Below are 27,882 nucleotides of genomic sequence, written 5' to 3' on the forward strand. Positions count from 1 at the left end.
GGGTGCCATGACAACAGAGGCGCCCGGCGGCCAACACAGCTCACAAGTTGGGTACACCAGCATATTTAATTTAAACGATTCGCTGGTGGTCCACTGGTGCGCACCAGCAGTAGGTGCAGTCAGATCATATCCTCTCCCTCGTGGTTCCGGCGCTCAGTTAGTGAGTCAGAGCACAGGCTCAGAGATTCTCAGCCTGTGCTCTGACAACATTGAAAGTCAGAGCCGTGAAGGAGCGGGTATGGCAAAGAGCTACTGATTAGCATAACATCAATATCCGTTATAAAAACAGAAAAAGGTGGGCATGGATGGTGAACTGATTTGGTGGCCAATGGGCCACTTGACTGGTTTTGCCCCCCAGGCCTAAGGCTGCCAGCCCTCCCCTGGGGGTTGCTGTGTGTGTCTGAGTGCTGTGTGTGTGTCTGAGTGCTGTGTGTGTGTCTGAGTGCTGTGTGTGTGTCTGAGTGATGTGTGTGTCTGTGGGTGCGGTGTGTGTCTGAGGGTGCTGTGTGTGTGATGGTGCTATGTGTGTGTCTGGGTGCTGTGTGTGTCTGGGGGTGCTGTGTGTGTCTGGGGGTGCTGTGTGTGTCTGGGGGTGCTGTGTGTGTCTGGGGGTGCTCTGTGTATCTGAGGGTGCTGTGTGTGGCTGGGGGTGCTGTGTGTGTCTTAGGGTGCTGTGTGTCTGAGGGTGCTGTGTGTCTGGGTGCTGTGTGTGTCTGGGTGCTGTGTGTGTCTGGGTGCTGTGTGTGTCTGGGTGCTGTGTGTGTCTGGGTGCTGTGTGTGTCTGGGTGCTGTGTGTGTCTGGGTGCTGTGTGTGTCTGGGTGCTGTGTGTGTCTGGGTGCTGTGTGTGTCTGGGTGCTGTGTGTGTCTGGGTGCTGTGTGTGTCTGGGTGCTGTGTGTGTCTGGGTGCTGTGTGTGTCTGGGTGCTGTGTGTGTCTGGGTGCTGTGTGTGTCTGGGTGCTGTGTGTGTCTGTGGGTGCTGTGTGTGTGTGATGGTGCTGTGTGTGTGAGGGTGCTGTGTGTGTGTGTGTGTGTCTGGGTGTGTGTGTCTGGGTGTGTGTGTCTGGGTGCTGTGTGTGTCTGTGGGTGCTGTGTGTGTCTGTGGGTGCTGTGTGTGTCTGAGGGTGCTGTGTGTCTCTGGGGGTGCTGTGTGTCTCTGGGGGTGCTGCGTGTGTCTGGAGGTGCTGCGTGTGTCTGGGTGCTGTGTGTGTGTGGGCGTGAATGTATTTTTATTTAAATATATTTTTTTAGCAATAAAAAAAAAAAGTTATACCCCCCCTCCCACGCCCCCTCCCTTCTTACCTTTAGCCTGGGAGCCGTTCTGCCTGGGAGGGGGGGGGGGGAGCCGTTCTGCCTGGGGGGGACCATGCTTCCTTCCCTGGTGGTCCAGTGGTGAGAGTGAACTCTAACCTGCAGGCTAAGCGCGGCAACGCTCAGAATCCCGCGAGAGGACCCGGCGGAGCTGCTGGCTAGAGCTCCGCCGGTCCTCTCCTCCCTCCCTCACACCCCAGCAAGCGGCCGCATGTAACAGGGTCTCTGGGCCGGTGAGGGAGATCTTTGATCTCCCCACCGGCCCATGGAGACACACAGCAGGGCACATAGCGCTGGCCCTGTGATCTCCCCTGCCGGCCTCGGCCCCACGGCCATCGCGGCCCACCGGGCATTTGCCCGGTATGCCCGATGGCAAGTCCGGGCCTGGGGGGGATCAATACAGTATATGGGTATATGGGGGGGGGGGGGGGGGTTCTGTGCAGTATATGGGGGGGGGTCTGCGCAGTGTATGGGGGGTCTGCGCAGTATATGGGGGGGATATCTGTACAGTATATTGAGGGGGTTCTGTACATTATATTGGGGGGATTTCTGTGTAGTATATTGTGGGGTCTGTGCTGTATATTGGGGGCTGTCTGCGCAGTATATTAGGGGGGGTCTGCGCTGTATATTAGGGGGGTCTGCGCTGTATATTGGGGGTCTGCGCTGTATATTGGGGGTCTGCGCAGGATATGGGAGGCTGTCTGCGCAGTATATTAGGGGGGCTCTGCGCTGTATATTGGGGGGCTCTGCGCTGTATATTGGGGGTGTCTGCGCAGTATATTGGGGGCTGTCTGCGCAGTATATTGGGGGGGGGGTCTGTGAAGTATATTGGGGTGGCCTGTGTGTTAGATGTGGGGGGCAGTGTATTAGATGGGGGGCTGTGCGTTAGATGTGGGGGGGCTGTGCGTTAGATGCGGGGAGGGGGGCAGTGTATTATATTTGGGGGATGTGCGTTAGATGGGGAGCTGTGCAGTACGTGTGGCCTGTGTGTTAGATGTGTTCAACCCTAGTTTCACAAAAAATTATTTATTTCTTAGATATCATATGCCATGGCATGCTTTTTGCTACGAAACCGCAGCCATCTAGTCACTCACCAGAGAAGGATGAGAAACTGCACCCCAGCCAGAGGGACTGCCCCACATCTGCAACCAAATCCGTCGGTCACCGAATTCAGTAATTTCCGTCTCTTTGTCCATTGTGTATGTATGGTACTCCCAATTCTTATATTTAATCCGGTGTGTCTCCCACAATCTTTTTGTCTGTCTGCTGTATGTATGTGGCACGCAAGTCTGCATGCACTGTGTCTGTTATGCCAGTTACTCTAACCAGTTTATTTCTTTTTATGTGTGTCACAGCTCTGACAAGCATGTTCTCCTATGGGACACGAAGTACATGAAGAGGAATGAAGAAGCCCATGTTTGATGCTCGTCTCCAGGGTGGAGTATTGAATTTATAAGTAATGAAGTGGCATCTGGAATACCGAATGCGTATGAATAAAAAGTATGGTGTGCGTGAATGGTCAGTAACAAGGGTTGAAGCCTTGACGTGGCGTTACTGCTCACATGTGTATTCATGTGCCAATGCAACCAATGTGAGTCACTGTAATACTTATGAGTTAACCATAAATACTGTGACGATGGAGAATTAAACGCCTGTATCACCTAAACACTGCTTATACTGTGACCGTATCTCCTAAACACTGCTCACACTGCGACCGTATCACCTAAACACTGCTTATACTGTGACCGTATCACCTAACACTGCTTATACTGTGACCGTATCACCTAACACTGCTCACACTGTGAACGTATCTCCTAAACACTGCTTATACTGTGACCGTATCTCCTAAACACTGCTTATACTGTGACCGTATCTCCTAACACTGCTTATACTGTGACCGTATCTCCTAAACACTGCTTATACTGTGACCGTATCGCCTAAACACTGCTCACACTGTGACCGTATCACCTAAACACTGCTCATACTGGGACCGTATCACCTAAACACTGCGTATACTGTGACCGTATCTCCTAAACACTGCGTACACTGTGACCGTATCTCCTAAACACTGCTTACAGTGGCTTACATACCAGGGTCGCAGGGGGGCCCGGCCGCCCCTGCGACCCGGTATGTACGCTCTGGGCCAGCCTCTTCTCCTGGGGGGCCCAGGAGCCGGCCACCTCCGGGCCCCCCGAGGCTGGCCCTGCTTACACCCGGCGGCCGGCTGGTGCGCGAGGGAGCACTCTCCCCTGAGTGCTTCCTCTTCAGCTCCCTCGTGCACCGCACTGATACCGGAGCCGGAAGCCGGGTGACCGGCCCCCCCAGGAGCCCAGCAGCACCACTGGACCCCAGGGAATCCCCTCAGCACTCCAAAAGGTAAGGAGGCTGGGGGGATTAAATTTAAAAAAAAAACATGTGTGAGTGTTAGTGTGTGTGAGTGTTAGTGTGTGTGAGTGTTAGTGTGTGTGAGTGTTAGTGTGTGTGAGTGTTAGTGTGTGTGAGTGTTAGTGTGTGTGAGTGTTAGTGTGTGTGAGTGTTAGTGTGTGTGAGTGTTAGTGTGTGTGAGTGTTAGTGTGTGTGAGTGTTAGTGTGTGTGAGTGTTAGTGTGTGTGTGTTAGTGTGTGTGTGTGTTAGTGTGTGTGTGTGTTAGTGTGTGTGTGTTAGTGTGTGTGTGTTAGTGTGTGTGTGTGTTAGTGTGTGTGTGTTAGTGTGTGTGTGTGTGTGTGTGTGTGTGTGTGTGTGTGTGTGTGTGTGAGTGTTAGTGTGTGTTAGTGTGTGAGCGTTAGTGTTTGTGTGTGTGTTTGTGTTAGAGTGTGTGTCTGCTAGTGAGTGTCAGTGAGTGTGTTACTGTGTGTGTCTGTTACTGAGTGTGTGTGTGTTAGTGAGTCTGTTTGATGTCTGTTAGTGAGTGTGTGTTTGTCAGTGAGAGTGTATGTTTTGTAAGTGAGTGTGTATGTATGTCTGCCGCTGAGTGTGTCTTTGTCAGTAAATGTGTGTGTCTGTTAGCTAGTGTGTATGCATTTGTTCGTGAGAGTGTGTGTGTGTGTCTTCAGCACTTACCTTTCTCCAGCGCCGGACTCCCATGGCGCTGGGGATCCCTCCGCCTCTCAGCTCCGAATGCGCATGCACGGCAAGAGCCGCGCACGCATTCAAACCGCCCATAGGAAAGCATTACTCAATGCTTTCCTATGGACGTTCAGTGCCTTAAAATGGCGGAAGCGCCTCTAGCGGCTGTCAGTGAGACAGCCACTAGAGGCTGGATTAACCCTCAGTGAAACATAACAGTTTCTCTGAAACTGCTATGCTTTCAGCTGCAGGGTTAAAACTAGAGGGACCTGACACCCAGACCACTTCATTGAGCTGATGTGATCTGGGTGTCTGTAGTGGTCCTTTAAGTGTGTGTGCATCTGCATGCAGTGGCGTACATACCGCGGTCGCAACCCCTGCGACCAGGTGCCCGCCGCCATGTGTTGCTGCCCCGGCCCGCGCAGAGTAAGCGCGAGGGGGGGGGCCCACGGATCAATTTTCGCACCGGGGCCCCATGGGTCATGTGTACGCCACTGACTGCTTATACTGTGACTGTATATCCTAAACACTGCCTTATTTGTGACCGTATCTCCTAAACACTGCTCACACTGTGACCGTATCTCCTAAACACTGCTTGCACTGTGACCGTATCACCTAAACACTGCTTATACTGTGACCGTATCACCTAAACACTGCTTATACTGTGACCGTATCTCCTAAACACTGCTTATACTGTGACCGTATCTCCTAAACACTGCGTATACTGTGACCGTATCTCCTAAACACTGCGTATACTGTGACCGTATCTCCTAAACACTGCTCATACTGTGACTGTATATCCTAAACACTGCTCACACTGTGACCGTATCTCCTAAACACTGCTTACACTGTGACCGTATCTCCTAAACACTGCTTATACTGTGACCGTATCTCCTAAACACTGCGTATACTGTGACCGTATCTCCTAAACACTGCGTATACTGTGACCGTATCTCCTAAACACTGCTCATACTGTGACCGTATCTCTGAAACACTGCTTACACTGTGACTGTATCATAAAAACTGATTATACTTGTCGGGATCCATCAAAGGTGAAATCTAGGGTTATATACTCCATGCCACTTTAATCAGGGGTGGTAATAAAGTGTTCCAGATATAGTGCCCCTGTATAGTCTGCGCTGCATATGGGGGGCTGCCTGCGCTGTATATGGGGGGTCTGCGCAGTATATTGTGGGGGGTCTGCGCAGTATATGGGGGGGCTGTCTGCGCAGTACATGGGGGTCTGCGCCGTATATTGGGGGGGGGGGGCTGCGCAGTATATCAGTATATTGGGGTGGTCTGCGCAGTATATTGGGGGGTCTGCGCAGTATCTGTGACTGTATATCCTAAACACTGCTCACACTGTGACCGTATCTCCTAAACACTGCTTACACTGTGACCGTACCATCTAAACACTGCTTATACTGTGACCGTATCTCTGAAACACTGCTTACACTGTGACTGTATCATAGAAACTGCTTATACTTATCGGGATCCATCAAAGGTGAAATCTAGGGTTATATACTCCATGCCACTTTAATCAGGGGGGGTAATAAAGTGTTCCAGATATAGTGCCCCAGTTTGGTCAGGTTTAAATCATTATATGTGATACTGTTTTCTCAATTCCAGATCAAGTTTCAGTTTGGTGAGGGAGGCAGTTTAAAGCATTATACACTAAGTGCATTTTCTGTATTTTAGATCTGGTGTCCCAGTGTGGGATAGAGACCATCGTTCTGTTTAACAAGAGGATAGTTGTGCATCATCCATGACTGGCGGCTCAGCAGGAATTCAACAGGTTCATGAAATGGAACCCTCGGTTGCATTAGACCCAATTCTGAGATTATGACCGAACCCTAAAGCACTTAATATTTTATTTATGTATTTTAAATGTGGTGCAAAGACCCCAGATGGTCACTGTTCCACTTGTATTCCAGTGGCCATGAAGGGCAGGTGAAGGTAGTTTTTATTTGACTTAAAATGTCCTTTGTATGCATCTTCTTTCTCAAGGTCCTCTTCAGCTCCTGGAGCGTTAATCTGCCAGAAGCCAACGGAAGCGCTCTACTCAAGTGTATGCATTAGCTCTGTCTTTTGTCAAAAGTAGAAAAAAAACTTAATATAAAGTTGTTCCTGTTTGCTCCTAATTTGTGGGCGTCGCAGGGATGCTTTAAGTCAAAATTGAAAGCGCTCTATCATTCTTTCTATTCTACGCCTCTAATCCTCAACATGGAAATTGTAGTTTGTCATAATAGAAAATATGTAGATTGTAATAGGCTTTCTGGTTACGCTCTGGTGAGTTTTAACTTAATTTTTTATTTTTACAGCTCCCGAGGGAAGGAGCAAACCGCCTTGAGGAGTCCCTGCATAAGAGACTATTGGATACAGAAGGCTGTACTAAAGGAAGATCTCATCACAGCATCATCCAAGTCCTAGTCAGGAGTATATGAGGCCTCTTAAGAGTAAAGAGCGGCTAACAATATCTGATAATAGGCCACATGTGCAATTATTATGTATGTAATTGATGTACAACATATTTTTTCACTTTTTTGTTACATTAGAAATTAACAAATATTGTTAGAGGTTTTGTTTACTGATGTTCCCTGCAAAAAAATAATATTAAAACTCCAAACAATTTTGAAATGTGCATCTGTAATCAACGTTAACCTGCTAATTACTGTGGGACAATGGAGAGCAACCCCAAACTGGTACTCTATCAAACAATCCAGGACTGTTCAGAAATATGGCTTTGTATCAAACTAAGATAATTTATGGTGCACATAGGTCCTCTTGTCACTGTGCCTATGGAAAGTTTTGCTTATAACAGTGATGACTTTCAAAACATAGCAATAAGCAGAGTAAGAAGTTGCACTTTAAAGGGACACTATAGGCACCAAGACCACTTCATCTCACTGAAGTGGTTTGGGTGCAGTGCCTATGTCCCCTTAACCCTGCAATGTGAAATATTGCAGTTTCTGAGGAACTGCAATAATTACCTTGCAAGGTTATCTCATCCTCTATTGGCTGTCTACCAGACAGGCACTAGAGGCGCTTCAGGTCCTTAGCGGAGACCAACTACGTGAAATAACACTGGACATCCTCACGCTTTGCATGAGGACAACCAGTGTCTTTAAAAACACTATAGAAAAGGCTTGAGTTAATGCTTTCCGATGTGGAATTCCAAATGTGTGCGCAGGAGGGACCTGATGTTGGCGGAGCCTGACCTAACAATCAGGTAACTGACAAAAAGGGTAAAGAGGGTGTTAGAAATATAGTTTGATATTCCTAGCACCATAGGTTTCCTTTAAAACAAAGAGTCTTTACCCCATTTCTAAATTTATATAGGTTCCCAAAACATCTATAACGCCAAAAAGGCACTCCAATCTGTGTTCAACAATAGAACCTGAGGTCTTTGTTTTTTGTGTTTTCTCCTCTGAAATCCACCATCTCATCACCCTGCTGTAGAATTGCAGTGATGTCATACAATGTGACACAGCAAGTGCTGTAATTATTTATAGCTAAGTTACACAAATAGCATGTTAAGGTGTCAGCAATATACTTTATTTCTTCAAAGTTAATATGCAGTTTCCACTTTATATGTATAGTGAAAAAAATATAAAAGTCGATGCGGAAACTGGCTAAAAAAAAAGCAGAGTGTCGTATCCAACATGGAGAAAGTTCAATCACCTGTACAGAAAGGCTGTATGGCATTAGGAAGGCAGTATCTTTATAATATAATAGTCTCTCTCTATCTGGGCCGTCCAGTATTATTAATCACTGGAAGATGAAGGTTACTTCATGTCTGCAGCATGTGTTGCGAAGCAGTCATATGGAAGTTTTCTGTAGAAGAAGGTAATCTCTTCTGTTTCAGCAGGTCTAGGTTAATGGTGGTGGTTTTTTTCTCTGGCACTGGAACCATCAGTAAAGGAGTGTAAAATTGTAGATTATGCTAGCTTTAGTGTACTGATAATCTTAATTTTATTAATGACAGGAGGCGAGTATTTGCTTAAGACTTTCTTTACTTAAGCTTCACAGCAGCACTTTTTTACTTGGTAACAGGGTAACCAATCAGAAAAAAGATAACATGGTATAAAAGTCCCTCCCTGTGACGTCACTTTCTCTTTCTGGCTGCGAACAAATAGGAACGGGAAAACTGTAAAGGGAACCGATAAGAAATCCGGAATGCCAGATGAGAAAGTTGATGCTTGAGAGGGAACAGGAACGAAAACATGACTTCTAGGAGAGCTGAGATGATGCTTGAGATGGAACAGCAACTAGACTTGTCCTCTTGAGGGGCTTTAGGCTGAAACGAGAGAGCAGAGTCGAAACCAAGGATTAATCCGAGAATTGGACTTCTAAAATTATGGTGTCCAGTAATTAGAAAAAATCATATATAATAGACCACCTCCCCTAAAGTGTTAATTTATACAACCATGGAGAGAAATCCTTAGCCCCCTCTGGTAGAATATACATAGCGTGTTACTCTAATCTTAGATAAACTTACCTAAAGAGGCAACCCAAGGGGGGGAAAAAAACGAAGGTGAATGGGTGGGAAATACTCGCCTCCAGTCATTAATAAAATTAAGATTATCAGTACACTAAAGCTAGCATAATCTACAAATTTATAACATGACAGGAGGCTTCGTATTTGCTGTTTTAACGCTCCCCCAGGAGGGCTAAGGAAGCGTGCACAGGTGGACGAAAGTAGAAGTTGCGGAACGTCTGTTCCCTGGACCAGTCTGCTGAGTGAAGGATGTCCCGAAGAGAGGCTCCAGCGTTGAATGCTCCTGATGCCGCCGCACCCCTGATGGAGTGGGATCCGAAGGAAGTTTCAATCCCGGCCAGGGAGAGCAACCACCTAAGCCATCTGGCAAGGGTTGTGGTTGATACAGGATGATGGGGTCGGACGTATGAGATCAATAGTTGGCTGGAGGAGGTTGAACGTAGAGAGGAGGTGACTGATAAATAACGAGAGAGAAGTGAGACCACACACAATTTTGGATGGTTAGGGAAATAAGGGTAAAATACTGAAGAGGAGTTTGATTTTGTCCGTCTGGACACGGAAAAGGTGACACCTTCTGGGGAGAAGTTGATAGCGTTATGGTCAAATGCTCGAACGTCTGACACTCTTCGGAAGGAGATTAGGCAAAGTAACAGAGTGAATTTTGCTGAGAGTTGACGTAGGGTTAGATCCTCGTTGTTCGTCCAAGCTTCAAGGAAGCGAATCATGACATTAACGTCCCATAGATGGGAGTATTTCGGTGTTGGGGGGTGAGCTAGTTTAATGCCCCGCAATAGTCTACAAACCAATGGGTCCTGGCCAACTGGAGCTCCATCTAAAGGCATGTGGGCCGCTGAGATTGCTGACCGGGCAACGTTGATGGAACGGTATGAGCGGCCTAAGTCGAACAGATGTGAGAGGAAATTCAAAATGAACTGTCTAGGGGCTGTAAGGGGATCGGTATTCCGTTCCAGGCACCAATTGCACCAAGCACCCCAGGAGGAAAGGTAGCATCTTCTGGTTCCAGGCGCCCAAGAATCCCAGAGGAGTTCCTTAGCTCTCTGCGATAATTCTCTGAAATTCCAGGATCCCCTGAAAGAGTCCAAGCCACTAGTTGGAGGTGGCCCTGAATTATCATCGGATGAGGGTTTCCTTGAGGGTCCTCTAGCAGGTTGAGCCATGGAGGTAGAAGGAGGGGATGTTGGCAGGATAGGTCCAGGAGATCTGGGAACCATGCTTGGCCCTGCCAGAGCGGGGTGAGTAGTACCAGCGTGACTTGTTGTCTGCGAATCTGGAGAAGGACTCTCGGGATCATTGCGAAAGGAGGGAAGGCGTAGGCTCCCGTTGTCGGCCACTTTTGAAGGAAGGCATCTACCGCCGAGCATTCTGGGTCTGGTAGCCAGCTGAAGAAATGTGGGACTTGAAAATTCGTCCGGGAGGCGAAGAGGTCCAGAGTAAACGGTCCTCTGAGCTTGGAGATGTGGAAGAAAACTGATTTGTGCAGGCGCCAGTCGCTGACGTCTCTCCAATGTCGGGAGAACCAATCCGCAGTAATGTTCGTCTCTCCCGGGAGATATTCTGCTCGAAGTGTTATGTTGCGTTGGAAACAAAAATTGTAGATGCCCTTTGTCACTTCGGATAGGGTACGTGATCTGGCCCCTCCCAGTTTGTTGATGTATTGGACAGCTGAGATATTGTCCATTCGAAGGAGGATGCAGCAGTCTGAGAGGTGGTTGGCCAGACTGCGGATTGCGAACGAGCCTGCAATTAACTCCAGACAGTTGATGTGGAGAGAGTGTTCTGCCGCGGTCCATGGTCCCCCGGTGGAAGTTGCATGACAAGTTGCGCCCCAGCCTAGGAGGCTCGCGTCTGATTCCACCACAAAGTCTGGAGTGGGGCCGAAAATTGCTTTGCCGTTCCAGGCAGACATGTGGCGGAGCCACCAGTTGAGTTCCTCCCTCACCTCGGTAGTGATCGGGACCCTCTGGTCGTATGATGGATGGGTCTGGAGGAACTGAGCCTTCAGGCGTTGCATGGGCCGATAGTGGAGGGGACCTGGGTAGATCGCCTGAATGGAAGCCGAAAGTAGGCCTACAATCCGAGCTAAACCTCGGAGAGGTATATCCACTTGTCGAAGCGTCTTGCGTAGTTCCTTCCTGATCGCAGTTAGTTTGGATTGAGGTAGGCGGAGAACACAGGTAGAGGAGTCGATCTCGAAGCCGAGAAATTGAATGATTTGGGATGGAGTCAGTGAGGATTTTGCCTTGTTGATAACGAATCCCAAGGATTCGATCAATGAAGATGCGTAGTTCGTTTGTGACTGTAGACTGGATGCGTCGTCGCAGAGTAGTAAAAGGTCGTCGAGGTAGATTAGGCAGCGAATGCCTCTTGCTCGAAGATGTGCAGTGACTGGTTTGAGTAGTTTGGTGAAGCACCATGGAGCGGAACTCAGGCCGAATGAAAGCCAGGTGAATTGGAAGACCCGGTGGTGCCAAAGAAAGCGGAGAAAACGTCGGCTGGATGTATGTACCTGTACGGAGAGGTAAGCATCCTTGAGGTCGAGTCTGGTGAACCAATCGCCTGGTCGGAGGATGTCTCTGAGGAGATGAATCCCTTCCATTTTGAAGTGCCTGTATATCACGAAAGTATTCAACTGGCGAAGGTTGATTACTGGGCGAAATTCCCCTGATTTCTTCTTGACTAGGAAGATGGAACTTAGAAAGCCTTTGTCGTGTGGAGCTGGTTGTATAGCTCCTTTTGTCAGTAAGGAACGTAGTTCCGAATCGAGGAGGGTGGTTTGAGCTCTTGACATCATCGGGTAATGGGGAAAACCTGTTTGAGTAGGGAGAGAATAAAATTCTATCAAATAACCCCGAACTGTGTTTAGAACCCAGGTATCTGAAGACAGCGTCTTCCACATATCTACACAATGTAATAACCTGCCCGCATGATAAACCGCTGTAAGGTGAAAGGTAGGAAATCTCACCTGTAGGGTATCTGTTGCGTCCACGTGCTCTGCTTCCTCTTCCCCTGTCTGCTCTTTGGGTGTAGAAACCCCTTGATTGGTAGTTGGGGAAGAAGGATGAGGTGGGGGGTCGCTGGCGTTGGCCTGAGGCCCAGAATCGGCTGACTGTATGACCCCTTGAACGGCCAGCCCTTCCAAAAACCCGTGAGGGTTGTTGGAATACTCTCTTCATGGATGATTGTGCCTTGTTCAAAGTAGTGTATAAGTTTACATGCTTGTGTAACTCTTTGATATAGGGTTCTCCAAATAATAGACCCTTAGCTTTGGGGCCCAATTCTTTGGTTCCCAGATCGGTTAGTTTGGCATCCATACGCAGCAGCACTGCTTTTCTATGCTCCGTACATAGGGAAGTATTTGCATTGCCCAGCAGGCAAATGGAGCGTAGTGCCCATTCTCTTATAACCGATGGGTCTAAAGGGCCCTCGTTAGTGAGGGCTTCATCAGCCAATAGTATAATTCTTGCCAGGGACATCTAACATCTTGTCCTGGGTGAGGCGTAGGCTGCGTTCGATGCCCTTTTTAGGGTCACGGCCAGTTCTGGCTAGGTATGTGTAGAGCATTGGATCGAACTCCGGGGTCATGGCAACCTTGTCCGGCAAAGTAGGCCTAGGGCATTCAGCTCTTAGGCGCTTGCGGACCTCCCGGTTTAGTGGTCTCCTGATCCAGAAATGGATATATTGGGAGAGATGAATTGGGAGTGACCATTCAGAAGACCGAGGATATCTGATATGCCGTGGGTCAAATAGGGGTTGACCCAGTGTATCCATGAAGGTTTCGGCGTCTTCCGAAGGATTCTGTTCAGGTACAGAATCCTCTGTTGTGAGATCTCTATTGAAATCTTGAGGGAAAGGTGCCCCTTTAAAAGAAGCCATAGGCCAGTCTTCTTCGTCTTCAGAAGAGTGGTCGGCTTGCCATTCATCTAGGATGGCCAAGGGGTGTAAATCAAAAGAGTCGTCTTCTTCCTCTGACAGAGTAGGTTGCACGGGATGTTTCATTTGGTGTCAGTCTGTTTCGGGCGTTTAGCCGGTTCTTTCCCCTTGCGTTTGAGTGGTTCTGGCCCATCCCCTTTCCAATATCTTTTATTGGGTTTGGAAGGGTTCCTTCTTGTGGAATCTGAATCATCCGCCTCTTCCTCAGAAGGCGGGGGCTCAGAAGTTTTTGGATCTTTAGGCTCAATGGGCAGCACCCGAGCCAGGGCCTTTTCCAGTGAAGCGGCAACGGCCGCATTTATAACAGCTTGCAAGTTTTGGTCTTGGATTGAAGCCTCCATAGTAATAGTGATGATACCTATGGGGCAGAATAGGCCAGCATTAGAATGTATTTGAGGCCGTCCGAAATAACACAAAACTTTATTAAATTTTTTTAAAACAGTGCAAGCTGTAGCTGGGGGTCACCCAGTCTTAATAACCTCCGGGAGTAATATTTCAAACCCGTATAGAGGTATAGCGGCATAGACAAAGCGGGCCAATCATGGGCTGTATATCATAACAGCAATCATAAATATATTTAGGGATTTACCCTCAAAATAATTCAGTATTAATGTGATGAAAAACTCAGGCTGAATGGTAATGGGGTAATCCCAACAACAGTATTGAGAGTTTAATATGAATTCGAAATATAAATATTTGGTTCCAAGTAGTACTTTCAATTCACCACCAGGGGGAGTAGTATAAGCCAGTAACTCATCAAACTGAAATTACAGAGTGAGGTATTTCCAAGGGGAGTGAAATCAAGCCTATTCTGAGGTAATATTATTATTATCTGAAAAATAGTAGTGTAAAATATATATATATATATATAAATGGCCGCCGCGATCGTGCTCATGCGCACAAGGAAGAGAAACGGCCGTTTGGATCTCGCAGAGGTGCGCGAGATCCAAGATGGCCGCCGTGCGCGCTCGGGGCCGCTGGAGGCGTTCTCCACGGCCCAGAAAGCCCGGGAAAACAGGGCAAAATATGCCGACCGCAACCCGGACTGTTAAAACGGTATATTTTAAAAAATTAAAATTTAATACATTCAATAGATACACAAAACAGAAACGGAACTGTAAGAATGAGAAAAGAGAATAAGGTGGTAATAAGAACTAAGTTAAGAGAAACTTAGGGAAAAATAAGATAGGAAACAAACACCTAGGAATAAGAAACCAAATTTAAAGTGAAATTATGACAGAAACAGATAGGTAAAAAATAAGGAATAAAGAATAAACCACAGAACCCACAGAAAAGTAGGAGACAGTGGCACTCTGACCTGTACTGGTGTGAAGCAGCAAAGAAAGAGGAAGTGACGTCACAGGGAGGGACTTTTATACCATGTTATCTTTTTTCTGATTGGTTACCCTGTTACTAAGTAAAAAACTGCTGCTGTGAAGCTTAAGTAAAGAAAGTCTTAAACAAATACGAAGCCTCCTGTCATGTTATAAAATTGAGAGGATCACCTTGTTTTTCCCACAAATCTAAGAAAACTCAAAACAGAAGATCGATGATAGTGGTTAACAACTTAATGAAACTGCAAACACTAAAACTAACTTGAAAAAAATAACATTCACAGTGTAAGTAGTGTTTAGGTGGCAGGGTCACAGTGTAAGCAGTGTATAGGAGATACGGTCACAGTGTGAGCACTGTTTAGATGGTACGGTCACAGTGTAAGCAGTGTATAGGCGATACGGTCACAGTATGAGCAGTGTTTAGGAGATACGGTCACAGTGTGAGCAATGTTTAGATGGTATGGTCACAGTGTAAGCAGTGTATAGGAGATACGGTCACAGTGTGAGCAGTGTTTAGATGGTACGGTCACAGTGTAAGCAGTGTATAGGAGATACGGTCACAGTGTGAGCACTGTTTAGATGGTACGGTCACAGTGTAAGCAGTGTATAGGCGATACGGTCACAGTATGAGCAGTGTTTAGGAGATACGGTCACAGTGTAAGCAGTGTATAGGCGATACGGTCACAGTATAAGTCAATGTTTATGTGATACGGTCACAGTATAAGGCAATGTTTATGTGATACGGTCACAGTGTGAGCAGTGTTTAGGTAATACGGTCACAGTAAAAGCAGTGTGTAGGCGATACGGTAACAGTATAAGCAATGTGTAGGTGATACAGGCAGGTTACCTCATAAGTATTACAGTGACTCACATTGGTTGAATTGGCACATGAATACACATGTGAGCAGTAACGCCACGTCAAGGCTTCAACCCTTGTTACTGACCGTTCACGCACACCTTACTTTTCATTCATACGCATTCGGTATTCCAGATGTTTTGGACTACACCTCCCATAATGGTTTGCCAGCTTTATGGGAGATGTAATTCACAGCATCTGGACTGCCCACGGTTAACTACCTCTGAACTATGCCGTGATCACAGTATACAATGTTGAAGTTGCTGTGCAAACAGAAGCATCTTGTCATGTGTCAGATGCCACTTCATTACTTATAAATTCAATACTCCACCCTGGAGACGAGCATCAAACATGGGCTTCTTCATTCCTCTTCATGTACTTCGTGTCCCATAGGAGAATGCTTGTCAGAGCTGTGACACACACAAAAAGAAATAAACTGGTTAGAGTGACTGGCATAACAGACACAGTGCATGCAGACTTGCGAGCCACATACATACAGCAGACAGACACAAAGATTGTGGGAGACACACCGGATTAAATATAAGAATTGGGAGTACCATACATACACAATGGACAAAGAGACGGAGATTACTGAATTTGGTGACCGACGGATTTGGTTGCAGATGTGGAGCAGTCCATCTGGCTGGGGTGCAGTTTCTCATCCTTCTCTGGCGAGTGACTAGATGGCTGGGGTTTCGTAGCAAAAAGCATGCCATGGCATATGATATCTAGGAAATAAATATTTTTCTGTGAAACTAGGGTTGTACACATCTAACTCACAGCCCCCAAAAATAATACACTGCCCCCCCACATGTAACACATGTAATACTGCGCAGACCCCCCCATATACTAAGCAGAACCCCCAATATACCGTGCAGACACCCCCATATACAGCGCAGACCCTCCCAATATACTGCACAGGCAGCCCCCCATATACTGCACAGACCCCCCACAATATACAGCACAGGCAGCCCCCCATATACAGCGCAGGCAGCCCCCCATATACTGTGCAGACAGCCACCCATATACAGCGCAGACCCCCCACAATATACTGCGCAGACCACCCACAATATACAGCGCAGACCCCCTTAATTCTGCACAGAACCCCCCAATACTGCACAGACACACCCGAATACTGCACAGACCCCCCCATTATACTGCGCAGCCCCCATATACTGCACAGACCCCCCCAATACTGCGCAGACACCCCATTATAATGCACCGCCCTTCCATATACTGCACAGACTCCCCATTATACTGCACAGACCGCCCAATACTGCACAGACCGCCAAATACTGCACAGATCCCCCAACACTGCACAGTCCCCCCCGACGCCCCATTATACTGCACCGCCCTTCCATATACTGCACAGACCCCCCCTATTATACTGCACAGCCCCCCCATATACTGCACAGACCCCCCCATTATACTGCACAGACCCCCCAATACTGCGCAGACCCCCATATACTGCACAGACCCCCATATACTGCACAGACCCCCCCAATACTGCGCAGACCCCCCCATATACTGCACAGACCCCCATATACTGCGCAGCCCCCCCAATACTGCACAATCCCCCCATTATACTGCACAGACCCCCAATACTGCACAGACCCCCCATATACTGCGCAGACCCCCCATTATACTGCGCAGAAAACCCCCATTTACCCATATACAGTATTGATACCCCCCCAAATATACTTCACAGAAACCCCCACCGTCCCAGTATACTTCACCCTCCCCTTGGATGGCTGAGAGTGTTGGGAGCAGGGAGAGGCTTTAATCCGATTATCTGAGTCCGCGCATGCGCAGTATAAGGGTAGAGAGATTTCACAGGGCTAATAGCCATCAAATTTCCCTACCCATATACTACGCACGCGCGGTCTGTGAAGGGCTCCCTGCCCACTAGTGCGCACGCGCGCTGTACCTCCGACGGGAGTACTGTGCTGCGCGTGCGCACTGTGGCGTTATATTTCCTCTACCCCGTGAAAATTCCCTACCTAATTTGTGTGCGCCTGCGCGGTGGTGCAACCCCGTCCAAACGTCACTTCCGGTGCGGCCGCGTCACAGGAAGTGACGAGTTAGGGAATTTTCACGGGGTAGGGTTGATAGAACACCAGGTGTTGTTAAGTCATCTCTAGTCGCCTCTCTTCACTCCACCCCTTAACAAATTGTATAGTAAAAAAACGTGTTGGCAATCAAAAGGGCAAGGAATCATCAGTCATTCACCATCAAATACAACGCCGACCTTTTTAGCACGTTCGCTCTGTCGTACCTCGGAACAAAAATAACTGTATCATGAAATAGGCTTAGAAAGGAACTAACGTTTTACTACGCATGTGCGTTTCCCTCTTTCCCTTTTCCGGAAAGCGCAAGGCTCTTGTCGCGCATGCTCTTGTCATTTTAAAGGAAGTCCTCCTATAGTACAAAGTGGATTAAGGCTTCCGTTACGGAAGAAGAGAGATTCAATACCTAATTGGTATATTTTGTTTCAGATTGGCATGTTGGTAAGTATTATTTTAATATGTATAAATTAAATAAATGGTGTTAAGCTTATGTGTGAGACAATGTTTTGTGATGCTTTATTCACCGTTTTGGAGTTCAGAGTGGTAATATATATAAATCTATCTTTCTTTTTTTTGTGTGTTTAGCCGTTTTTCCTTTGGTGGCAATAAATATTTTGTTTTGCTGATAAACTGTTTTAGTGGTATCTGTCCCGTAGTTTTGCAGCCATTGGTTAGTGTGTGTGTGTGTGTGTGTGTGTGTGTTTTTAATTAAACTGCAACAACACAAAATTAACTTCTGTTAGGGCAACCATAATTTAACTATTAGTTTATTACAACAATTTACGAAAAGGGGAAATTTTTATTACCAAGAAATCGGTTTAAGGACCACGATAGGCACTTAAGGCGACACTCCAGGCACCCAGACCACTTCTGCCCATTGGAGTGGTCTGGGTGCCAACTCCCACTACTCTTAAAGGACCACTCTAGGCACCCAGACCACTTCAGCTTAATGAGGTGGTCTGGGTGCCAGGTCCCTGTAGGATTAACCCTTTTTTTTCTATAAACATCGCAGTTTCAGAGAAACTGCTATGTTTATACTGCGGGTTAATCCAGCCTCCAAAACCTCTAGTGGCTGTCTCATTGACAGCCGCTAGAGGCGCTTGCGTGCTTCTCACTGTGAAAATCACAGTGAGAGCACGCAAGCGTCCATAGGAAAGCATTGTAAATGCTTTCCTATGCGACCGGCTGAATAAGAGCGCGGCTCCTGCCGCGCATGCGCATTCAGCCGATGACGTCGCGAGGAGGAAAGCTCCCCACCCTGCGCTGGAGAAAGAGATAAGTTTAACCCCTTCCTCCCCCCAGAGCCCGGCGGGAGTGGGTCCCTGAGGGTGGGGGCACCCTCAGGGCACTCTAGTGCCAGGAAACGAGTGTGTTTTCCTGGCACTAGAGTGGTCCTTTAACCCTGCAAGTGTAATTATTGCAGTTTTTTTATAATTTGCAATAATTACCTTGCAGGGTTAACTCCCCCTCTAGTGGCTGCCTGACAGCCACTAGAGGGCACTTCCTGACTCATAGCAAAGATTTTCTTTGCTAGAGCGTCGCTGGACATCCTAACGCTGTGTGAGGACCTCCAGCGTCGCTCAATTCCCCATAGAAAAGCATTGGGGGGGGGGGGGGGCACTCCAAGAGCTTATAGTGGCAGGAAAACTGGCACTATAGGATCCCTTTAAGATTAGAATATCTTTTGCAATAACACTTAATGTCCATTTCCATCTAATATTTAACCACATCCTGTACAACCAGTCACTCTCAATACTGCACCAGAATAGAGATGCCATTTTTTTTTTGGTATCATGATCTACTTTATAAATGACCAGCTCATCAAGGTCTTCCTACTAAAAAACAAGTTTTCTTAAAATAAAATACCTTTTATTATGTTAATGTATATATGTCAGTGGTCTTCAACCGGTGATCCACGTGCCGGTCTGCAAGAACTTTAACCGGGGGTGAGCAGGCCCTGCTGTCTGCTTTTTTGGGGCCGTTGGGGAGATCAAAGATCTCCCTCACTGGTCTCCTGGCAGTTTAAGGGAGGTAGGGCCTAGGAGGCTGTGATCCTCCCGCAAACAGGCAGGTTGGAGAGTTGCCGCATGTTTCCATGGCAGCACTCCAACACAGCGCTGTGCTTGAAAAAAATAGGGAGGTCAGCCTGCAGTCAGAGGAGCTGCAGGCTGAAGGGCACGCACCACCACTGGAGCACCAGGGATTGCAGTGATATGTCCCCTCCTTCCAGGCCAGAGGTAAGGGGGGCATAACGCTTCCCCTCCCCCCCACCCCCTTTAAGTAAATAATATACATTTTCTCCCTTATCACCCCCCATCACAATTTAGACACTTTACACATTACCCCTTACACACACACACCGCCAGGCCGCGGGTGTTAAAAGGTTGCAAAACACTGGTGTATATATCATTGCATTGAATTGATCTAATAAACGACACACCCTTTCCACAAAACCCCTGTTGTCACCTTTCACAAACCCATGTCCGCCCCCTTACAGTAGTATACGTAAAATAAAAACCAATATCGGCAAACAGACACTCCAACCACAGTTGAAGGTCTGCTTGCTGTTTACAGCTGCTGGCTCCGACCTTGATGCTCTACCGCTGCGGTGCTGCTTGCACACAGAAATCCTGCTGCTGCCAGGAATCAGTGGAGGAAGGTGCATTCTCGCTCCTCCAGAGTCAAGTAGTGCTGCCTGCTGCGATCGACTGTTAGATACTATGGGAAAGCATTGGATTGGCAGAGATCATCAATTCTGATGTCAGCCAAGGAGGCGGCGTGGAGCTGCACTGCTCTGGAATAAGGTCATTTTTAAGGTGGGATGTTGCCTAAACTGCATTTATTTCCACTTTAGGGTCAAGAATACACTTTTGTATTCCTGACCATATAAAGTTCCTTTAACATAAAATAATGAACTATTCAGAATCTCCACATCAAGTCTTTTTCATGTGTAAAATACAATTACACTTGTAGAGTAGTATCTGCTTGATCCCTAAATAAGCACTACAAAATGAAATTTTGTAGGTCATCCTCATCGGTGTAGCTAGCACCCGTCGCAGAGCACCCCCAACGGTGTAGCCAACACCCATTGCAGAGCACCCTTACTGGCTCAGACAGCACCCATTGCAGAGCACCCTCACTGGCACAAACAGCACCCATTGCAGAGCACCCTCACTGGCACAAACAGCACCCATTGCAGAGCACCTTCACTGGTACAGACAGCACCTAGTGCAGTGCACCATGATGGATACAGACATTACCCAGTGCAAGGTATTCCTGTGCACAGACATTGCAGGGGCACCCATTGCAGGGCACCCTCATTGGCACAGACAGTACTTGGTGCAGGATAGCAGCACCCAATGAAGGGTATTCTTTGGCAGAGCAGCATTCATTGCAGGCACCCTGATGGGCACACAGAGCACCCAATGCAAGGTATTCTTTTGAACACACAGCACTCAATGTACTATGCACATACAGCACCCAATGCATGGCTCCCCAATGGACATGCAGCACCCACCGCAGTGCCCACGGAGGTCCGGAGCTCTTGTCTATTATTCTAGACACAATGTTTTTACTTTATTAATGACGTTTAATAATAAAATACACTATTTGCTTTTAGTAAAATAGAAAAATAATAAAATACCCAAAGTACATTTTTACCCTCCTTTCCCAAGACTCTGCTTGTGAAATTCAGATTAAAGGGACACTATATGCACCCAGACCACTTCCAGCGTGCAGAACGTCCATAGGAAAGCATTGAGAACTGCTTTTCTATGGACTGTTTGCGCACGCGGCCCTTGCTGCGCATGCGCATTCCGCTCCACTCGGGAGTTGACGTCGGTGGGGGAGGAGAGGGAGCTTGGCGCTGGATTAAAGTAAGTAGCTTACCTTAGCTTTGTTTTCCTGACACTATAGTGATCCTTTAAAGTAAATTGGACATCATGCATATTTACTTATTGTACGTCAGCTGCACAAAATCTTTGGGCATGGGTTCATTTGGATAGGTCCTGCATTGAAGTTTGTAGACACATTGGATATGGATTTAAGTGGGTGGAGGTCATATGGATTCAACTCTTACATGCATTTTGGCTGTGGGAACAAAAAAGGTATATAGACACATCTGCCCAGCACACACAACCGTGTGGTCGGCATGGAAAGCATGCTGGAGATACAGTATAACAGGAACATATCTGTCATGCTGAAAACCGCAGTATAGACCTGTTAGAGACCACACTATGGTTTTAGATTTTAGCCTAGAAATCTGTTTGCTAAAACCAGTAGGAAAATCCTTCGGGTTAAGATTGATACTTGGCAAAGTTACACAAAGAAAGAATTGTTGTACTACAATTTTGCGGAGTGTATTTTTAGGGATTGTTTTTACTAGGGATCGACCAATATTGTTTTTTTTTTTTTTTTTTTCACCAATACCGATAATCTGTAAACTTTCAGGCCGATTGCTGATAACTTACCGATATTCTGTACATTTACCGTTTTGAAAAAATAAACTATTCCTAAAGGTAAATGCACAAAATATACATGCCACATGTAGTGGACGCAGTGTGTTTAGACAGGGGAGCTGTGTGTGTTTGTGTAGTGTGTGTATATAATGACTGCAGAGTGTGTCTATGTAGTGTGTATTGTGTGCGTAAAGTGAATGCAGTGTGTGTGTGTGTGTGTATTGTGTGCGTAAAGTGAATGCAGTGTGTGTGTGTGTGTGTATAGTGTGCGTAAAGTGAATGCAGTGTGTGTGTATAGTGTGCGTAAAGTGAATGCAGAGTGTGTGTGTATATAATGAATGCAGTGTGTTTTTTGTATGTATGTAATTTGTGTAAAATGGGGGAGAGGGGCATTTAAAAAAAAAAAAAAATAATTATTTTATTTATATATATATATATATATATATATATATATATATATATATATATATATATATATATATATATATAACAATTTTTAGTCCCTCCCCCTTCCTTCTTGTTACCTGGCCAGGGAGGGAGGAAATGGCATTCCCTGGTGGTCCGGTGGCATGGACTGTGCAGTGGGGGCTCAGCAAGCTGTTACTTTCTCAGCAGCTCCCTTCAGCTCCCCTGACTAACTCTTGTGTGATTTACACAGGGGAGATGAAGGGAGCTGCTGAGAAGGTAAGTAAGAGCTTGCTGGGCCCACCAGGACTGCCGGGCTTGTAATGAGCCCGGCGGTTCTGGTATGTATTATCGGCAATATATTTATGGACCAATACCGATATTGCCGAAAATACCGAATATCGGCCAGGCTGATAATCGGTCGATCCTTAGTTTTTACTGTGGCAAACATGAGATATAAAAAATGTGTATGTAAAAATTTAATCCTCAAAAAAAAAAAGTGGTATCTCAATAATGCTCAAAATATATTATGTGAAAGTACACACAGAGTCCACATTTTGCAAATGGTATGCATTTTATATATTTTAAATGTATGAGCCAGAGGCATAACTAGAAACTACGGGGCCATGGTGCCTCCCCCCGTCCATCCTCCCTCCATACATCTACCATCCCCCTCCCATACATTTCCACCTCCCCCCCACACATGCAAACAGATACAAACACATACATACAATCACACAGGCAGACACGCAGACATATTCACACATACATACAGAGATTCATACAGACACATACCTTTCCTTGGGGTCCAATGGCTCAGCCTGATGGCAGTCAGTTCACACTCTGACTCCCTTCTCTCCTTCCTCACGCGCAGCTCCCGGTGGTTGCTGGGAGGACGTGACCAGGGCAGTCACTTCCTCCCAGCGTCTGACATCAGAGGAGGCCCGATAGCGCTGTTAAAGCACTGACCATGCCCCCTGGAAATACATAACATGGGCCCCTTCAAAGCGGCCCCAATTGTTACAACACTCAAGCCGGGGCCACTTTACTTAGCCGGTGGGACCCGCAGTTGCAGGGTGGCCAGGCCTCCTGGAGTGACTGCCCAGGTCGCTGGTGCGACCTCTGTGATCCCTGCGACCTCGGTAGTTCTGCCACTGGTATGAGCTACTAAAATGCTCCAAAATGCACCATACACATCTTAAAGTTACCTTTTTACTGGATGAGGTATACAGGTGTCATCATTCTTTATGCTGGAGATATAATTGAGCACAATTTAGTGATTTTTATTTATTTTTATTTTTTATTATTACATAAGTACACATTTACAAAATAAACTGTTAAATGGCGGTGCATGGTTAAATTGAAGATTATGCTAGCTTTAGTGTACTAATAATCTTATTTTAATAATGACAGGAGGTGAGTATTTTGCATAATCTCTCTTTACTAGCGCCACAGAGCAGCAAAGAAACACATAGAGAAAATAACCAATCATAAGAGAGTAGGATGTACATAAGGCATAGTGACCTCATCACTACTTCTTTCAGAAAGCGACATCAAGCGCAAGTAAACATATAACCAGCAATAAGAATAACTCCTAAGTCCAACATCTGAAGGAGCAAACTTTCCCGTGAATTCCACACAAACAACGAAAAAGTGTTCAGGGACGAATCAAATCAGAAGGATTAAAATTCCAGAGAGTTTCACGCGAACAATCGAATGTCTTCAGGGACAAATCATACTGAAAAGAGAATTTGTGAAAGGTTTAGGCACATAGGCATGAACATGTAAATCCAACTAACGTACCGTATACAACATCCCATATAAGCAAATTGTAAATTACGATCTAATCGAAAATTTGAATAACTATTATGTAAAACTCCAATGAGAATTCCAGATTATTGGAAATACAATCATCAATGTAAGTACAAAACATTAGTGGCAAACCTACCTTACACCCGTGACAGGGAGGGAAAATACTTGCCTCCTGTCATTATTAAAATAAAGATTATTAGCACACTAAAGCTAGCATAATCTTCAATTTTACAACGTGCCAGACGGCTTCGTATTTTGCATTTTTTTTTTTTTATTTGTACCAAGGCAAGACAAGGCATCCAATATACACAAAATATTATACAACAGTAAGCAGTACAGATTATTGTGTAGCTTTAGTGACATTCAGCGTCATTTTCCGTCCTCCATTTGTAAGTCTTTGCGTCTTTTAATTAGTCTTTTTATTATTATTTGTTTTTGCCTGCATCCGACGCCCTGCCCGTCCTGGTGTTTTTTGTTGAATAAAAATATAAACATGATAAACTAAAGTTACAATGTTAACAGATATTGTTTCAACATATTGTTCCTTGGTTGCTCATATGGATATCAAGTAAAATGTGTATATATCCAGCTTGTAAACAGATCCATTTTCTTTTCTCGTAATTTTCATTTTCGTCTGTCTATGCGATATAGTAGTGCATTGTATATAGGATTATATAAGAGTAAGAAGAGAATGGATGTGAGAGATTCTCACATAATAACGCGAGAGAAGAGAGTGAGGAGAATGTGAGGATAGAGCTAGGGGAGGGCATGGGGGGAGCGATCAGAGAATTCTCCAGTTGTCAGAGATGGGCCTATTGTCTATTGTGTCCTTTAAAGTCTATTGTGCAAGCTTCTCACATAGGGGTACAATTCTCTATAAGTCCCTTAAATCTGGCGGATGATATACTATAGGTACCGACTATGAAGGTGTCAAGCATTCGCTGTGCTAGCTATCCAGGGGCCCCATATTCTTGCAAACTTTTTTGTTGTTCCTCTAACCCTTGCTGTCAATTGATCCATCAGGCAGATCTCTTTAATGTTTTGTATCACTGCAGAAAGGCTTGGAGCCTCTCTCTGCAGCCAGACCCGTGCCAAAGCTCTCCTAGCGGCCAGATTCACCTTATGTATCAGAGCCTGTTCCGGTTTTGTCCATGTTACATTACTGTTACATTGTTACTGTTTCATCACTGCTGCTACCGACATTTTGCTGGAAAACTACAAAACACACGAAAGGATTGATACCGAAGTTCGGCAAACGAACAACGGACCCCCCAGCTCTCGGCGTGTGCCGCCACTTAACCCCGGTCACCTCTGGAAGTACCGAACGGCCGACCACCCAGCTGGAGACGTGTGCCGCCACTTGATCACCCAGGGAGTTGCGGTTTGCGGTTAACCACGAGCTAATTGAGATGGAATGTTGTGGTAAACCGCAGGTTAAGTACCCCTCCCGGGCGGTCCCCGATTCGTACCCCGAACGGTAACAACTTCCAGGCAGAGAGCGGGGGTTCGCATATCAGTCTGGCCGTGGAGAGTTCCATAAGATCACGCCGAGGTACCGCTGCATATTGCCATCGCTTAAAACATGGCCGCCACCTCGTGTTTGGGACTAAAAACATACGAGACTGGACGTGCCATTCGTGAGGTCTGAGCGCTATTCGCATGGATGATGCGCTTGGAACCGAGCTACCTAATGATGGGTGGAATGTGAGGGATTCATAGTGAAATGATATAATTGTACATTTTATACTGTTTTCTCTTTATAGCTATTCCACGTGGGATTTTGGGCCCTTGGGGATAATCAAGGCATTCCAGCCGTTGGATTCATTATCCTCAAGAAGGGCGGGGACTTATTTCAAAGGATACAGTATATTGTCATTGTCTGATTGTATGTTTTGTCCCGACATGCCACTCAGTCCAGAGGGAGTTGTCCCTGGACCGAGAATGTTTGCATAAATAACGCTGTACTGTGTCAGTAAAGCCAGTTCCTATTTTGACCCTCAAATCGCAGCCTTGACTCGTTTTGTGGGGAAAGGGTATCCTAGCTGAGCTATAGCTAGTGGGAGATTCTACACTTACAGGTCTCTACCGATTGCCGCTCCGTTCGACTCTTTGTGTTCGGGAACCAGGACATCCAAACGATCCAACCTCCTGCTAGCCCGGAGGCAATCGTAACAGTCCAGTTGTCCATAGTTCTAGCCAGTAGGAACATCCACGGGTCTAACTTAACCTCTTTCTCAAATATATCTCGTAAGAGCTGTGCTATTTGTTGCCAATAAGTTTGTGTTACTGGACATTCCCACCACATATGAATTATACGTTCCTTTCAGGCTGCATCCCCGCCAGCAGAGATCAGTTGAGATTTTATTAATCCGGCATAGTTTTACCGGAGTAGCATACCACCGAAATAGTGTCTTGTATGACTGTTCCTGCAGTGAGACACACATAGATGTCCGTGCGGCCGCCTCCCACATTTCCTGCCACTCTATGCCCTCCAATGTCTCGCCAAGGTCTGCGTCCCATTGATCAATGTATGATATCTCACCCCATTCTGATGTTGTGGTGCTCAGGTGCGTGTACAAATAGGAGATTAATCCGCTCAGGAAATTTTCCTTTGCGCACATCTGTTCGAAGAATTTCATCTGTGTCATTGCGGCTTTCTTAACCTGAGGGCATAATCCCTGAGCTGAAGGTATCTAAAAAAAGTCAAAAGGTCTCAGAGGGGTTTTGGTTTGTAGTTCCTCAAATGTTATGAATGACCCTCCTTCAAACAATTGGTATAGCCTTTGCATTCCCGCGCGTTCTATGCCTCTGAAGTCTCGGGCTGTCATTCCCGGTGTAAAGGCTTTGTTCTTCAAGAACGGGCATCCCATATCTTCAATGAATGTAGTATTGCTGGGCAACTTACTTAAATATTAAGTCTGTGTTCCCTAGGAGTCCACATGAGAAAGTGAGGCATATCCATCCCCAGGAGGGAGGCTTCTAGGTCAGCCCATCTCCTCGCCTCTGGCGGTGGCGGGGGGAGTGCCAGAGCGCCACTTGGGCTAATTGGGTTGCCACATAGTACAAATAAAAGTGTGGGAGGCCCAGACCCCCTCTGTCCCTAGCCCGGTAGAGGATATTGCGAGAGACCCTGTGTTTCTTGTTTTGCAATAGAAATTTGCCAATCGTTTGTTGGAGTGGCCCTAAATCAGATCGAGTCAGTTTAATCGGGAGTGCCTGAAACAAAATAATAACCGAGGTAACACGTTCATTTTCACCGATTGAACTCTTCCTATCCATGTAATCGTTTTTTCTTTCCATTTTCCATGTCAGTCATCAGTGTTCTGAACAATGGAGCATAGTTTTGTTGATATAGCTGAGATGGGTCTGCAGTTAGTCGTATGCCAAGATATTTAATGTTGTCCCTTTCTATTCATATGTGATGTCTTCCCTATATGTTGTATATCTGTCCCCGTCATGCCTATGGGGAGCACGCTGGACTTATTCATATTTACCTTATATCCGGCTATATCCCCATACGTCTTCAAAACAGCTGTTAATGCCAACATGGATTCCCTCGGATCTGTCAGAGTTAATAAGACATCATCCGCGAATCCCGATACCACATATTGTTGACCTCCTACTTCGATTCAGGCGTATCACCTGCAGGAGTGGTTCTAGAGAGAGAGCGCGAACAGCAGGGGTGACAAAGGACACCCCTGTCTGGTGCCGTTGCTGAGGCAGAACGGGGTTATCTTCGCTCCCGATATGTGAATCTGTGCCCTAACATTGGCGTACATGGCGCAAATTACCGCTGTAAACTGGGGCGGTATATTATATGGCGTATATTGTGCCTAATGGTGTCACCATTATTTTAACTAATTTATGTCAATGTTTGTGGTGAGGGAAAAAAAATGAATTTTTTTTTAATATACATGTTCCATTGTTGGTAGGTATTTCTTACACTTCATATTTACCACTGTTCTTAAATCCCCCATGCTCCGTTCTATCTTCTGCGTAAAACAATATTCCCAACGTATGACCTAGACACTATTTTGTGAAGTTACAGTCCTGTAAAAGAGACGTGACAAGCTCAGATTTTTAAGTGTGAATTTTCATGGAGGGTTTTGATGCGTCCGTGTCCCACTT

At 46.3% G+C, this 27,882-nt stretch overlaps 1 protein-coding gene across 2 annotated transcripts in view; it reads left to right on the top strand.

Moving 5' to 3' along the window:
- Positions 1-17,225: 17,225 nt before the first annotated feature.
- The window catches only part of CLPTM1L (CLPTM1 like), a 469,239-nt gene continuing 458,582 nt past the window's right edge, over positions 17,226-27,882 (top strand). Inside the window, exon 1 of one of the 2 annotated variants that reach the window (XM_063452024.1) lies at positions 17,226-17,521. The gene's annotated coding sequence lies outside the window, so the exon portion shown is untranslated. The remainder of the gene's footprint in view (positions 17,522-27,882) is intronic. The other variant, XM_063452023.1, reaches the window with a different exon arrangement.

The sequence above is a fragment of the Pelobates fuscus genome, chromosome 4, assembly GCF_036172605.1.
Source record: "Pelobates fuscus isolate aPelFus1 chromosome 4, aPelFus1.pri, whole genome shotgun sequence".
Classification (NCBI taxonomy): domain Eukaryota; kingdom Metazoa; phylum Chordata; class Amphibia; order Anura; family Pelobatidae; genus Pelobates; species Pelobates fuscus.